The sequence below is a fragment of the Mercurialis annua genome, linkage group LG7 (genome assembly GCF_937616625.2).
Source record: "Mercurialis annua linkage group LG7, ddMerAnnu1.2, whole genome shotgun sequence".
NCBI lineage: Eukaryota > Viridiplantae > Streptophyta > Magnoliopsida > Malpighiales > Euphorbiaceae > Mercurialis > Mercurialis annua.
In genome coordinates this window covers 36,339,345-36,353,728 of record NC_065576.1, presented here as the reverse complement: position 1 = coordinate 36,353,728, position 14,384 = coordinate 36,339,345, and the positions used below count along the sequence as shown (strand labels likewise).

Sequence of the window (14,384 nt, the reverse complement as noted above, 5' to 3'; positions counted from 1 at the left end):
ATCATTTTCAGCTAGCAAAAACGAAGTCATCTTCTTCCTTAAGTTTCACCATGTTAAGAATTTCAAATGGCCATAACTCACTCAATTTTGGTCCGATTGATGCGATTCTTGCGGCCACGGAAAGAGGAAGACGACCTCTACTGATTGAGACCAGAAATTTAAGGTAATAAGCTCAGTGCATAATTAGGGTTTCAGAGTTTTCATTTCAGTTTTGGTTGAGAAATTGAGGTTTTATGGTGTTTGATGTTCATAGGTTATTATAAGCTTGAATGGAGTAGTTTGATGGTGACTTTGAGGACTTGAGCCTTTAGCCATGAAGTGTCCCCAAGATAAGGTAATATTATGATTTGATTAAGTCTTGAATTGGTAAAATTGAATGAAATTGGTGAGCTTAGGGCTCGGTTTTGGTATGAAGTTTTGATGACTATTGTTGAGTATATGTGATTGTTGGTGATGTTGAGTTGTGATTGTGAATTTGTTGAGCGTTATTGTCTTGGGCCCCGGTTAGTCTCTGTACAGCCCCTCCCTTTCCCCGGTGAGCCATGAATTTTGCTCTGTAAGAGCAGAATTCTGCTCGGGCTCGGCCAAACGGAATTCTGCCGTAGGCAAAATTCTGTTTTGGAGTTGCTCGTAATGAGCCGAGCTAAACAGCCCTTTGAGGTCTGTTTTGGATGCTCTCGGACCTTGGGGAGTTTTTGTTTTTGATGTTAAGTCAGCCCCGAATCGAATTTTTTTTAGTTAGTTATAATAGGCGTTAGTTCGACGGAAACTAGCTAGACGTTTTTGCAGAAACTGTCTCTGCAGAACAGCGAGGTTGTGTGAGCAATATCTCGAGTTTTATAACTTGGAATCAAGTTCCGTTTGTTGATACGGAAACTTTAGGATGTTAACTATAATTGTCTAAGTTTGAGTTTCTGTTGAATCAGACTCTAAGTTGGTCATTTGAGGCAGTACATTGTTATTGTGCAGTCTGAACTGCTGTTTCGGGACAGCTCAAGGTCTTAACTTCCGAGCTAGTTTTCGACACCTTCGGGTGCAATTCATGGTCTGAGACCTGAACGAAAGTTGTAGGCGGCGTTCTAAACTTTAAGAATGTCGATTACGTTCAGGGGTCAACCTATTTTAGATAAGCGTTTTTAATGACCGAAGTAGGTTGATCAAACTAGTTTTAGATGCGTAATCGTAATTAGATTTGTTATTAATTCGTAGCGTTATCGAATTTGCGTAGACTCGACGAAGCGACTATCGACAAGGCTCGAGGGGAACGGATCGAGATGTTTTCGTGTTTATTTGAAGAATTTGGATAGCAAGTGGTGAGTACACTTTAAATTACTCGTTAATATTCATAAAGCTACGTATTTTAATACGAAAAGCTATATGAATATTTATATATTTGAGATGTTTGCTTTTAAAATGTATACGTATGTATGCTTTGAAAATGATGTTTTATCGTAATGTGTTATTTTGATAACAACATAAATGTTAAGGCACCGGGGATGGGTAAAGTAAAATGACATAAATCGAACCAAATACAAATAAGAAAAATATATTACATGCCTATATGTACTATTATTCATATATTTATAAAGATACATTGTACGTTCCTACACGTACTTTTAATTATAATGAATACACATACGTGCGTGTGTGTCACGACCCATTTTCATGAATCGCAACCGGCGCTAAGGTATGGGTGATGTAGTACCGAAACCCGTAGCTAGCCTTCCATATATCACATAAACACATAAACCTGCAGAAAACCAATGCTCGGGGGCAACCGAGACTTCAGCCTAAAACTAACAGTTATAATATTCAACAGTTTATATAACATGCTTATTCAATCCCGAGCCTAAAATAGGTTTATCATCAACCAATGTAAATAATATAACATGCCAAAGCAATAAAACCAGTCGAACCAATCCGACAAAAATATAATAATAATAAAGACGTCTAGTTACTACTGCGGTCTAAGAATAAAACAGTTTATAGTTTTATTAAAAATAAAAGAAACCTCCGAGGAAAAGTAAATGCGGAGATCACCAGACTCTCTCAGATCATAACCCTGGGGAAAATTGGGAAAACAACGGGGTCAGATATACTGAGATGAGTTTATACCACTATCTACATTTATTCAGTGGAAACCCTTTGAAACCGTTTAAAACGTTTAAATACGATATTACGAATAATAGTTGGAACCCTAATCCACAATTCTAAATAATAAACATAATCCAATAGGTCTGGTCCCGAGAGCTGAGCTACACCGAGTTACCACTGACCACACTTATTCCAGAGTCCCGAGAGCTGAGCTACACCGAGTTACTCTACTTGGTCCCGAGAGCTATGCTCACACCGAGTTACCACATTACCATAATTACCTTTCCCAGATCATTACCGGTGCGCACGCAGTCCTAATGATGCCCATTAGGTAGCATGTTCCAACTAGAAGTCATAATATAAAAACAGTTCGAAATATACGTACAATATATATATTTAATATTAAAATAACAATTTACTTAATAAAGCGGTAAATAGTAAGCACAAACTCACTGCTTGCTTGTCCACGTGAAACTTGGCAAACAGCTAGCCCTGCGTAGACTCCGAAGCACGAGCAGTGGACGGGTCTAAAACATATATAAGTCAAAATCCGAACAATCCCTAACTCTAAGAATACTAAACTCCACATAGGACTAGCATCTTGAACACAACTAAAGTACAACCCAAGTAAGATAAACATCCATGTACCAAACAAACCAAAGAATTCATATCATTCACTTTAAACAATTTAGGCAAGTTAGCTTAGATGAGTTCTTATCCTTAAAAGCAAAACAGACATCCTTTCCATAACTTAAATAGTTCTTTAAAACCAAAGAGTTTTCCAAAGTAGTGTGTTAGCCTTAACTGCAGTATAGCTCAACACAACAAGTCGGGCGACCCAAGTCTATCCCGACCCAACCATAAGCCAAAGTGAAAACCAGAGTTTAAAACCAATCCTTAAATAAAACCAAAGTCATTTGAAAGTAAGAACTCAATCCCTAGCTTAACAATGCCAACCTTAAAAGCAATAAGCCACATAGCTTGCCAACACTTGGCAAGTTTCACCCAAAGTATACATCACTTAAAAATGTCACCTTAAATGAAATCAATTGGATTTAAACACCTTTTAAAGGTTTAAACTTAAATCTGAAATATTAACTTATACATAACACCTTTGTAAAATTGACCATGACTTATATACCATTTCAACCATCGATTACCAAACAACATAAGATAAAACTAACATTTTATAAATTTCCAAAATAGTTTATAAAACGTATTTACATCCATTAACAAGTTGATCAAAACCAATATTAAGGCAAAGCACTCAAATAATCAAATTTGGCAATTTGCCGAAAATTGCCTAAACTAGCCAAACGATTCAAAACCAACAATCGATGAACCAAAGTATGTTACTACTGATTTAAAAACATCAAAACATCATATATAAAATATTAGATCAGTAGGTATAGCATTTGAAAACCAATTTGCAATCGTAGCGTTTAACTTCCGTAAAATTGTCAATTTCGCAAATCGTAGAGATTTTTACAACATAGATCAAACCCAAATCTCACTTCAAGATCCTAACTCATAAGATCATTAGCTATTGTAGTATAACCACATAATATCCCAATAACTCAGATTCAACACTTTAACAAATCACTAAACGAATCAATTTCATACAAACCTAGAATTAGCCAATTCGTTGTTTAAATCATGCAAATCCAATTCCAATCATGATACATCATATTATAATCATATTAAACTCCATTTAAAACATAATATTCAAATCATAAATCTCAGACCATTAATCATAAAGTTCCAAACTCCAAAACACCCTAAATCATGCAATTCTACGCAAAACACAAGACAACGATTCACCAATACATAAGAGATGGAAATAATTACCTTAGAATGGAGAATAACAAGATTATATAAGTATTAAACCCTAGGTAAGGGTCTGGACCAGAAGCAACAAGAGTCACAATCACACCAACGAAGAACACCACAAGCAAAGCGCGTAGAAATCGCAAAACGGATAAACAATCACCAATCAATTGTTAAAAACCATCAAGGATCATAAAGGAATGCTAAAAATAGGGTTTATCTGAGTGTAGGGTCGCATTAGGTCTGATAGGATGAAAAAGGGTTGAAAGAATCGAGTTAAGGAGCTATTTATAACAAAACAGCGAACCCTACAGTGCCGCGTCGCGCCCGAGATGACTGAATCGCGCCCGTGATGGTGTATCACGACCGTGATGCTCCTGTCACGCCCGTGATACACCCCCTGCTTCCAAAATTATTGATTTTCTGGGCCTTAAGCCCAAGGTCGATCCACACGGCCCGAACCACACTCAAAACAAGCCCAAACATCGAAATAACTATTGTGCAACCTAAACCAAAGTTCCAAGGAACTAAACCACCAAACATTAACCCAAAACACATTGAAAAACTCATCGTAACAAGCCGAAAAAATACGGGGTGTTACATTCTCTCCAACTTAAAAACAAAATCGTCCTCGATTTTAACACAAAGCACAAAACACAATATACGCGCACAAAGCAACCAAAGTAGAACATATAACACAAATCCAAATTACTAAAATAGCATCGAACATTCGAAGCAGCGCTAAACCCCACGTACCTCAAGGAATGAAAGATAACAATTCCACATAATGGACTTCGTCCCCTACGTATACTCCCCAACTATATAACCGAATAAAACTCAAACCATAGGCATTCCTCCACTCATCAACCTACGCACTTGCATAACCACAACTCGACACGTTGTACCTCGAATGATAACTCAAATCACCACTTACATAAAACAACAACTCAAATTTCCACACCACGTATGCGCAAAATTATAAATTCAACAGTTCAATATTCCAACTATTACTTGATTAAACAAAATATAAACCTCCAAGATTATTCAACTATAAACATTAAACATGCTCACAAGGAAGGTTACTAAACTCGTTCGAGTTCTAACAGCTATCAAGACAACCTTGACAAGGTGCAAGGGCAAGCCCGAAACTCAAATCGCAATTCTTACAATACCAAAATCTAACACTTCAAAAGAAAACCTCGAAATCCCCATTAATAACATCATGCAATCCTCGCCACCTACTTAACATCTCTACGCCTATTATCCCATATCAAAGATATAAATAAACTCGTTATATCAAATGAACGGTCTAGTCCAAAATTAACTAGATAAGGTTCTCGCCAATATAAATCAGCCAACTTTAAAACATCATGAAATTCGAGTTGTACACACGACAAGGACTAAGCTCGACAAGACCATCAACCTTAACGAATCAATAAACACATACTCACATACTGATATTCCAAAGAATAAATCACTTTAACCTATGATAACGGATCTCCAAGTTACATACAAACCGACTAATTCAGAATGATCCTTCCACTCATACAATAAGAAAACATACAGCCCGAAGTTACCCAAAGTAACTAACACCAACATACATACAATTTTTTTTTTTTACACAAACCAAATTTTTATGCCGCACACAAAAGGTTCAACAATTAGATGAAGCGAAATCAAATTTTTTTACAACAAAAATTCACAATCAGTATTGACCAACCAACCTTTGTTGTCGAAACCTACTCATCGCGATTCTCAAATCAACTAACTCATAAATCCGAACCAAACTAAAATTCTCAAAATTGTTTCACCAAAAATAACTGTAACCTTGCTAAGAAGAGATCACCTAGATCACATTCGCCGTAATCGGGTCATTGGTTATGCTCAAAACCAAACTTATAGGGAAATAGTTCAAATCACAAAACATTACAACTTCCCACCTCTCTTTAAAAGATTTTAATATCTTATAACTCCTTTTATATTTAAAATCAAAATACTTTTACTATTGGAAAAACCTCCAATTTGTGAACACATCAACATTTTCAAAATATCTGTATTTTGAATTACGGAGTTACACCTTAGTTTCAATATAAGTTTGCAAATATATAAAATAGTTCAACTAACAAAATTTTTGTTCTCTTTAAATCAATGCTTGATAAAAATTTATCCTTTTGTCAAAATAGAAAATATTTGCAAAGAAAATCTTTTTTTTTTCACAAAATATTTTTATACGAGTATACCAAAACATTATACAAAAACGAATATGTAAAAAAACAAACTTCCTTTAAAATCACGGCGTAAACACACACGTCGAGCATAACCAAATCCCTTAATCTAATAACCTCAATTCATAAATCGTAAGCTAACACAAAGGCCTTCCAAACCGACCTCAAAATCCTATCATACTTATTATAATAATAACTCGAGTGCAATGTTATATTCATTCTTACTCCCTACCAAGTACAAAATTTGTTATACAACAAACCAATCACTCATAACATAATCATCCTCAATTCACCACCATCATCACAGAGTATTTTGTCTAGCTACCCTTCAGTAACAGTTTCAAAATCATTTGAAATCCAACCTTATAAATATATTTATCCCAAAGTGACTCGCGAGTTCGTTTCAAAACATTTTTCTCAAAAATTCTTTATTGCCGAAATCCATTTTACATAATTGTGCGCCAGGGTGATGACACCTTTCATCCCCAAATAGTTGCATCCAACTCTAACCATTTCAATGCACGTGATGCATGTACTATTATGCATGTACAAATTACTTATTTTCTTATTATTTAGTGAACATACTTAGTGCTCAATGAAATCCCCTATTCGTGACATACAAAAATGCATGTTCATGATATGTCTGGGCACAATTACGTGATAAAAACATTTCAAATACTTTCAATAAATTTCATTTGAAATCAGTTTATTAATAAAACATTTGCTAGACGTTTCACTCTGTGAGATGTGCACTCGATAACCTCAAAAACATTTCTCAATCCTTACTTGCAATCCACCAAATCATGTGATACTAACATAACAATTCAAACCGATAACTACTATAAAATCTCTTATGCGACAGTAAACTTTCACTAAGCTTAAACTTAACTCAAGGAAAAACAATATATCACCTACGTTTCTACAAAACAAACCACCAGTTCCCGCATCGCATCATCCAATCTGGATGAAAAACGCCAGTGTATTAATACACCGATCTATCTCTTCGAATAAGAATTTCCAACATCTTTGTCCAAGATAATCAAAAACCACCAAAGAAACACTTTCTTCATCTTACTCATATCGAAACCCCAAAATCTCAAATCCACAAAATAACACACCAAACCCAGCATAATCCAAAACCGAAACTAAAGCAATACAGGGTCTAAATGAAGGTCCTACTTATAAAATAAAACCATACACCAAGGTAAGCCAACCATGACCACGTGAAATAATTCATCTCACGTGCTACTCCGCACGAAGAGATAAAACAAAAACAATTAACATAGTTCAACCAAACATGTGAGGTATACAAACCATAAACCTCCCAAGCACGCCATTAAGCACAATAACCCAAACATACTTAAAGGACGAATCAAGACATGATACAATAAATTTCGAATCTCTGTAACAAAATAAACCTATAATATATCATCTTTCAAAAGTACGTATCAAAATTCATTTTGAAGTTTAAAGTCAACCAGAAGACTTCCAAATTTTAGTTGAGCCCCACGGTTAAAAGCAAAATCAATATCCGAAAATATCTCCTCAATTAAACAATTGCTTTAAAATTTCCAAAGTATCTCAATCCATAAAACCATCTAGTTAGCCGAGTCATTACAACTACCAAGCTCAACTCCCAAATTTGGGTGACCTAAGTCAATCCCAAAACCACCATTTTAAAAACTTATTCAAAATTTTTATAAATCCGGAAAAAGTCTTTTAAATAAAATTAAAAAAAAAACAATCTCAACCTTTTCAAAATAAGAGCTCAAGCAACCCAAGTATCGAAATCAACTCAAAATCTTAAGTGAGAAAATCTTTGATCTCAAACAATCATTTTGTAAACACCTAAGCAAGCCAAACATAATTACCAAATAAATGACCAAACGACGCTTCAAACGTCGACATACCACAACATGGTAAAATAACAGCCAAAATATTAAATTCTCAATACGGTGGGAAAAGCTCATAAATAATATTATTTTAAAAGCAACCGTTTGTCAACACCAAGTCTAACGTAAGATTCTAAGATACGAGAAACTCATTTTACTTGCAAAGTAACCAAAAAATCACATTTTTCAATGTACTATGACCAGACCGCTCATCCGGCCCTCGTGTCAAAATAAAAACCAAATCAAAATAATTTTCTTAATAAAACTATAAAACCATCGTGCGGTCAAACAGCATAAACCCACAAAACATGCTTAAAGATTTGACACGAAAATCTTTTAGAAACCACACAAGGCCAACGCCTAACGTATCATAGTACGTGCCAACGTATTTAGCACTCAATAACACAACCAAACCAAACTGTACTCACCAACAAGGTGAAAGCAATCAAATTATAATCAAAATCATCCAAAGGCGTAAAAGCCAACAACTAATCACCCAAGGTAAACATCATATAGGGCACAACAGCCAACAAAGCATCACCCGAAGTAAACACCATATAAGGTACAACACCAACAAAACATCACCCAAAGTATATCTCATATATGGTACAACAGCCAACAAATCACCCAATGTATAAGCAATAAACATTCCAAAGTAAAGCATCAGTAACACATAAGACCGACACTCAACATTCCTATAGGTGAAGGTAGAAAGTTTTGAAAACCAAAAGATGACGTTTCAAAGACAAGACTTGAATCCTAATTCCGCAGTAGATCCTATGACACAACAACAGCACTTAACATGCCTTTAAGCAGTAAACACATAACATGCAAAATGGCCTTGGTTTGAAACCAAAGCTCTGATACCAAGTTTGTCACGACCCATTTTCATGAATCGCAACCGGCGCTAGGGTATGGGTGATGTAGTACCGAAACCCGTAGCTAGCCTTCCATATATCACATAAACACATAAACCTGCAGAAAACCAATGCTCGGGGGCAACCGAGACTTCAGCCTAAAACTAACAGTTATAATATTCAACAGTTTATATAACATGCTTATTCAATCCCGAGCCTAAAATAGGTTTATCATCAACCAATGTAAATAATATAACATGCCAAAGCAATAAAACCAGTCGAACCAATCCGACAAAAATATAATAATAATAAAGACGTCTAGTTACTACTGCGGTCTAAGAATAAAACAGTTTATAGTTTTATTAAAAATAAAAGAAACCTCCGAGGAAAAGTAAATGCGGAGATCACCAGACTCTCTCAGATCATAACCCTGGGGAAAATTGGGAAAACAACGGGGTCAGATATACTGAGATGAGTTTATACCACTATCTACATTTATTCAGTGGAAACCCTTTGAAACCGTTTAAAACGTTTAAATACGATATTACGAATAATAGTTGGAACCCTAATCCACAATTCTAAATAATAAACATAATCCAATAGGTCTGGTCCCGAGAGCTGAGCTACACCGAGTTACCACTGACCACACTTATTCCAGAGTCCCGAGAGCTGAGCTACACCGAGTTACTCTACTTGGTCCCGAGAGCTATGCTCACACCGAGTTACCACATTACCATAATTACCTTTCCCAGATCATTACCGGTGCGCACGCAGTCCTAATGATGCCCATTAGGTAGCATGTTCCAACTAGAAGTCATAATATAAAAACAGTTCGAAATATACGTACAATATATATATTTAATATTAAAATAACAATTTACTTAATAAAGCGGTAAATAGTAAGCACAAACTCACTGCTTGCTTGTCCACGTGAAACTTGGCAAACAGCTAACCCTGCGTAGACTCCGAAGCACGAGCAGTGGACGGGTCTAAAACATATATAAGTCAAAATCCGAACAATCCCTAACTCTAAGAATACTAAACTCCACATAGGACTAGCATCTTGAACACAACTAAAGTACAACCCAAGTAAGATAAACATCCATGTACCAAACAAACCAAAGAATTCATATCATTCACTTTAAACAATTTAGGCAAGTTAGCTTAGATGAGTTCTTATCCTTAAAAGCAAAACAGACATCCTTTCCATAACTTAAATAGTTCTTTAAAACCAAAGAGTTTTCCAAAGTAGTGTGTTAGCCTTAACTGCAGTATAGCTCAACACAACAAGTCGGGCGACCCAAGTCTATCCCGACCCAACCATAAGCCAAAGTGAAAACCAGAGTTTAAAACCAATCCTTAAATAAAACCAAAGTCATTTGAAAGTAAGAACTCAATCCCTAGCTTAACAATGCCAACCTTAAAAGCAATAAGCCACATAGCTTGCCAACACTTGGCAAGTTTCACCCAAAGTATACATCACTTAAAAATGTCACCTTAAATGAAATCAATTGGATTTAAACACCTTTTAAAGGTTTAAACTTAAATCTGAAATATTAACTTATACATAACACCTTTGTAAAATTGACCATGACTTATATACCATTTCAACCATCGATTACCAAACAACATAAGATAAAACTAACATTTTATAAATTTCCAAAATAGTTTATAAAACGTATTTACATCCATTAACAAGTTGATCAAAACCAATATTAAGGCAAAGCACTCAAATAATCAAATTTGGCAATTTGCCGAAAATTGCCTAAACTAGCCAAACGATTCAAAACCAACAATCGATGAACCAAAGTATGTTACTACTGATTTAAAAACATCAAAACATCATATATAAAATATTAGATCAGTAGGTATAGCATTTGAAAACCAATTTGCAATCGTAGCGTTTAACTTCCGTAAAATTGTCAATTTCGCAAATCGTAGAGATTTTTACAACATAGATCAAACCCAAATCTCACTTCAAGATCCTAACTCATAAGATCATTAGCTATTGTAGTATAACCACATAATATCCCAATAACTCAGATTCAACACTTTAACAAATCACTAAACGAATCAATTTCATACAAACCTAGAATTAGCCAATTCGTTGTTTAAATCATGCAAATCCAATTCCAATCATGATACATCATATTATAATCATATTAAACTCCATTTAAAACATAATATTCAAATCATAAATCTCAGACCATTAATCATAAAGTTCCAAACTCCAAAACACCCTAAATCATGCAATTCTACGCAAAACACAAGACAACGATTCACCAATACATAAGAGATGGAAATAATTACCTTAGAATGGAGAATAACAAGATTATATAAGTATTAAACCCTAGGTAAGGGTCTGGACCAGAAGCAACAAGAGTCACAATCACACCAACGAAGAACACCACAAGCAAAGCGCGTAGAAATCGCAAAACGGATAAACAATCACCAATCAATTGTTAAAAACCATCAAGGATCATAAAGGAATGCTAAAAATAGGGTTTATCTGAGTGTAGGGTCGCATTAGGTCTGATAGGATGAAAAAGGGTTGAAAGAATCGAGTTAAGGAGCTATTTATAACAAAACAGCGAACCCTACAGTGCCGCGTCGCGCCCGAGATGACTGAATCACGCCCGTGATGGTGTATCACGACCGTGATGCTCCTGTCACGCCCGTGATACACCCCCTGCTTCCAAAATTATTGATTTTCTGGGCCTTAAGCCCAAGGTCGATCCACACGGCCCGAACCACACTCAAAACAAGCCCAAACATCGAAATAACTATTGTGCAACCTAAACCAAAGTTCCAAGGAACTAAACCACCAAACATTAACCCAAAACACATTGAAAAACTCATCGTAACAAGCCGAAAAAATACGGGGTGTTACAGTGTGTTATAGATGTATGCTTGTAGATTGTAATGTGCATGTCATGGTCCATAAAGGATCAAGAAAACCCAACATAAATCATCGAAATGATAAATACATGAGATAAGAAAAGTGAACTCTGACATATTCAATAATAAGAACTGAGATAAAAAGGTGGAACTCGGTAGAATTATCCCGGGACCTGTATCTCATCCATTCTCGATGATAATCCTCGGAACTCATACGTAATAAAAAGTAAGTGCAATACATCGAGAATCAATACGAAACAAGATCGAGACACAATGTGAACAAACACTCCTATTAAATGTCAATAGAAATTATATGAACCGACAGTTAAGTTCAAAAGACCTGTAGGGTGCAGAGTCCGAATGCAGACACGAAGGTAACTCGGTTGAACTATCTCGGGACCCGTGTCTAAGGAGTAACTCGGTTGAATTATCTCGGGACTCCTATCGATCGTTTGGGATTGAGAAATGGTACAAGTAACTCGGTTGAATTATCTCGGGACTGTACCATATGGTTATGGGTAACTCGGTTGAACTATCTCGGGACCCAACCATAAGGATCAAGTCACAAGAGACTTGCCAATGATTTAATTCAATTTAGAATCATGATGATATAACCTAAGATTTAAGATTCGATCGAAAACTATTACAACAAAACGAGAAAGAAAAATATCAATACCATAACAAGAAATCAAAGATGTCAGATACGTATAAACTATAAGTTTATGAAATAAACAAAGAGTTATGAAGGAAAGTAAATAGAGTATGCAATATGATTTCAAAAGAGTATTTTCTATATATAAAATGGGTTTTCAAATGTTTTAACCCTTTATGTGATATTGCGTGTAATTTAGTGAACTCACTCAGTTTTATACTGACCCTGTTGCTCCTCCCATTTTTCAGGGATGGTATGATATGATTTGAAGAGTTAAGCTTCCAAAGTTTTAATTCTCGGAAGTCATTTGCACAAGAAGTAAAAGAAGGTTTTCATTCTAGCGGTCCGCAGTAGTCTAGATGTTTTTGTCTATGTATTTATCTAGCGGATTTTAACTCTGATATTTTTATAAAATGGGGTCACGTGATTTTTTTATAAATGAAAAATGATTTGATTTGCGAAAAATTTACACAGGATTTTAGGCTTGCTACGGGTTTCGGAGCTACCACTCCCATTCCCTAGCGCCGGTCGCGGCTCATTATTTTAGGTCGTGACATTTATTTTATAGTTATTTATACTTTCTATTGTCGGATTTGTCAGAGTGTTTTATATTGATGTTGGCATGTTATACTTTGGATTTGGATTATTTATATGATCCACATGTTTTTGGAGTCTCGGGTTTATGCCGAGTATTTTTGCTATATAAACTGGTAGACTTAGGTTGGAGTCTCAGCTGTCCCCGAACATTGGTTTTGTGAAGGTGTATTTGTATTGTGTGGTTATCCGCAAGGTTAGATATGGGTTTTAGAGCTACCACTTCCATACCCAGTCTCGGGTCACGATCTCTGAATTTGGTTCGTGACACCAATGTGAAGCCTCTACAAGGACTTCAAAAATTATCTTTATTTTTCAAAAATTACATTAGTGTTACATTTGTCTTATTGTTTGGGTTGACGCAAGGCCGGATTAGCGACTACCAACACAAAAGGTTTTCAAAAAATTATGTTATTAAGATCATCTCTATGACTTAATAAAGTTTTTATTCATAAGATGTTAGGTTTGTCTCCTTACGTGTACATTGCATAAGTGTATAGCTCAACTCTATCATACAAGTTTTTATATCTCAATAGTGGGCGTTAGCACATTTTCTAATTAGTCGCCAATAAAGACCCATTTCCCATCAAGCACGCTAATATTGTTTTCTCAAACGTAAATTGTGGAACAATTCCATAAACTTGAAAGGCATACATATAATTGTATGCATTAAATATTAGATTGTGACTGGTACTTAATCAAAAAAATATGATTTTAATAATCGCTAAACTTTAATTTAGATATAATTTTAAAAATTATATAAATATTATTTTGTTTATATATGAACTTTTATAAAGCCATACCCAACAACAATTATAGAAGGTAGGCGTGGAGTTAAGCTAATTTTGCATCGAACAAAAATTTAAGTAAAAACATGGGCAATGATGCTCATTGCCTCTTAATAAATTTAAAAATAAAATTATTTAATTGCTTATAATTAAATACAATAAAATATTATAAGATTATTTAATACTTAATCAGGTATGGATAAAGAAATTTTTTATTACAAAAAATAAATGGATATTTATATGTATAACTCCATATTCGGCGATGACACGTCTTGATCTGGTCTTCAATGTTGAAATCCATTCTCAAAATATGTAGCTAATTTGGATTTTACAGTGTTTAAAATAATAATAATATAAATTAGTAATTAAATTTAGATCGATATAGCCACCAAACATGCATAAAATGCTTCAAAAAAAATTAAACAAACATTATTTATTTAATTTTTTTTACTTTCGTACCCACCTAGGTCCAGGTAGCACAAAATTCCCTTTTAAATCTGTTATATCAACTCCAGCATCTCTAGCAGTCCAATAACAGTTTTGAAAAGAATCGCACC

At 34.9% G+C, this 14,384-nt stretch overlaps 1 long non-coding RNA gene across 2 annotated transcripts; it reads left to right on the top strand.

The window, feature by feature from the left end:
- The first annotated feature begins 6 nt into the window (after window positions 1–6).
- Window positions 7–12,979, top strand: LOC126655781 (uncharacterized). Of its 2 annotated transcripts, XR_007633083.2 has the most exons (4): window positions 7–163; window positions 254–334; window positions 1,229–1,313; window positions 12,694–12,979. It is a non-coding gene; the product is annotated as an uncharacterized LOC126655781 (long non-coding RNA). The 2 variants fall into 2 exon arrangements; XR_008791134.1 differs by lacking the exon at window positions 1,229–1,313.
- The last annotated feature ends 1,405 nt before the right edge of the window (window positions 12,980–14,384 follow it).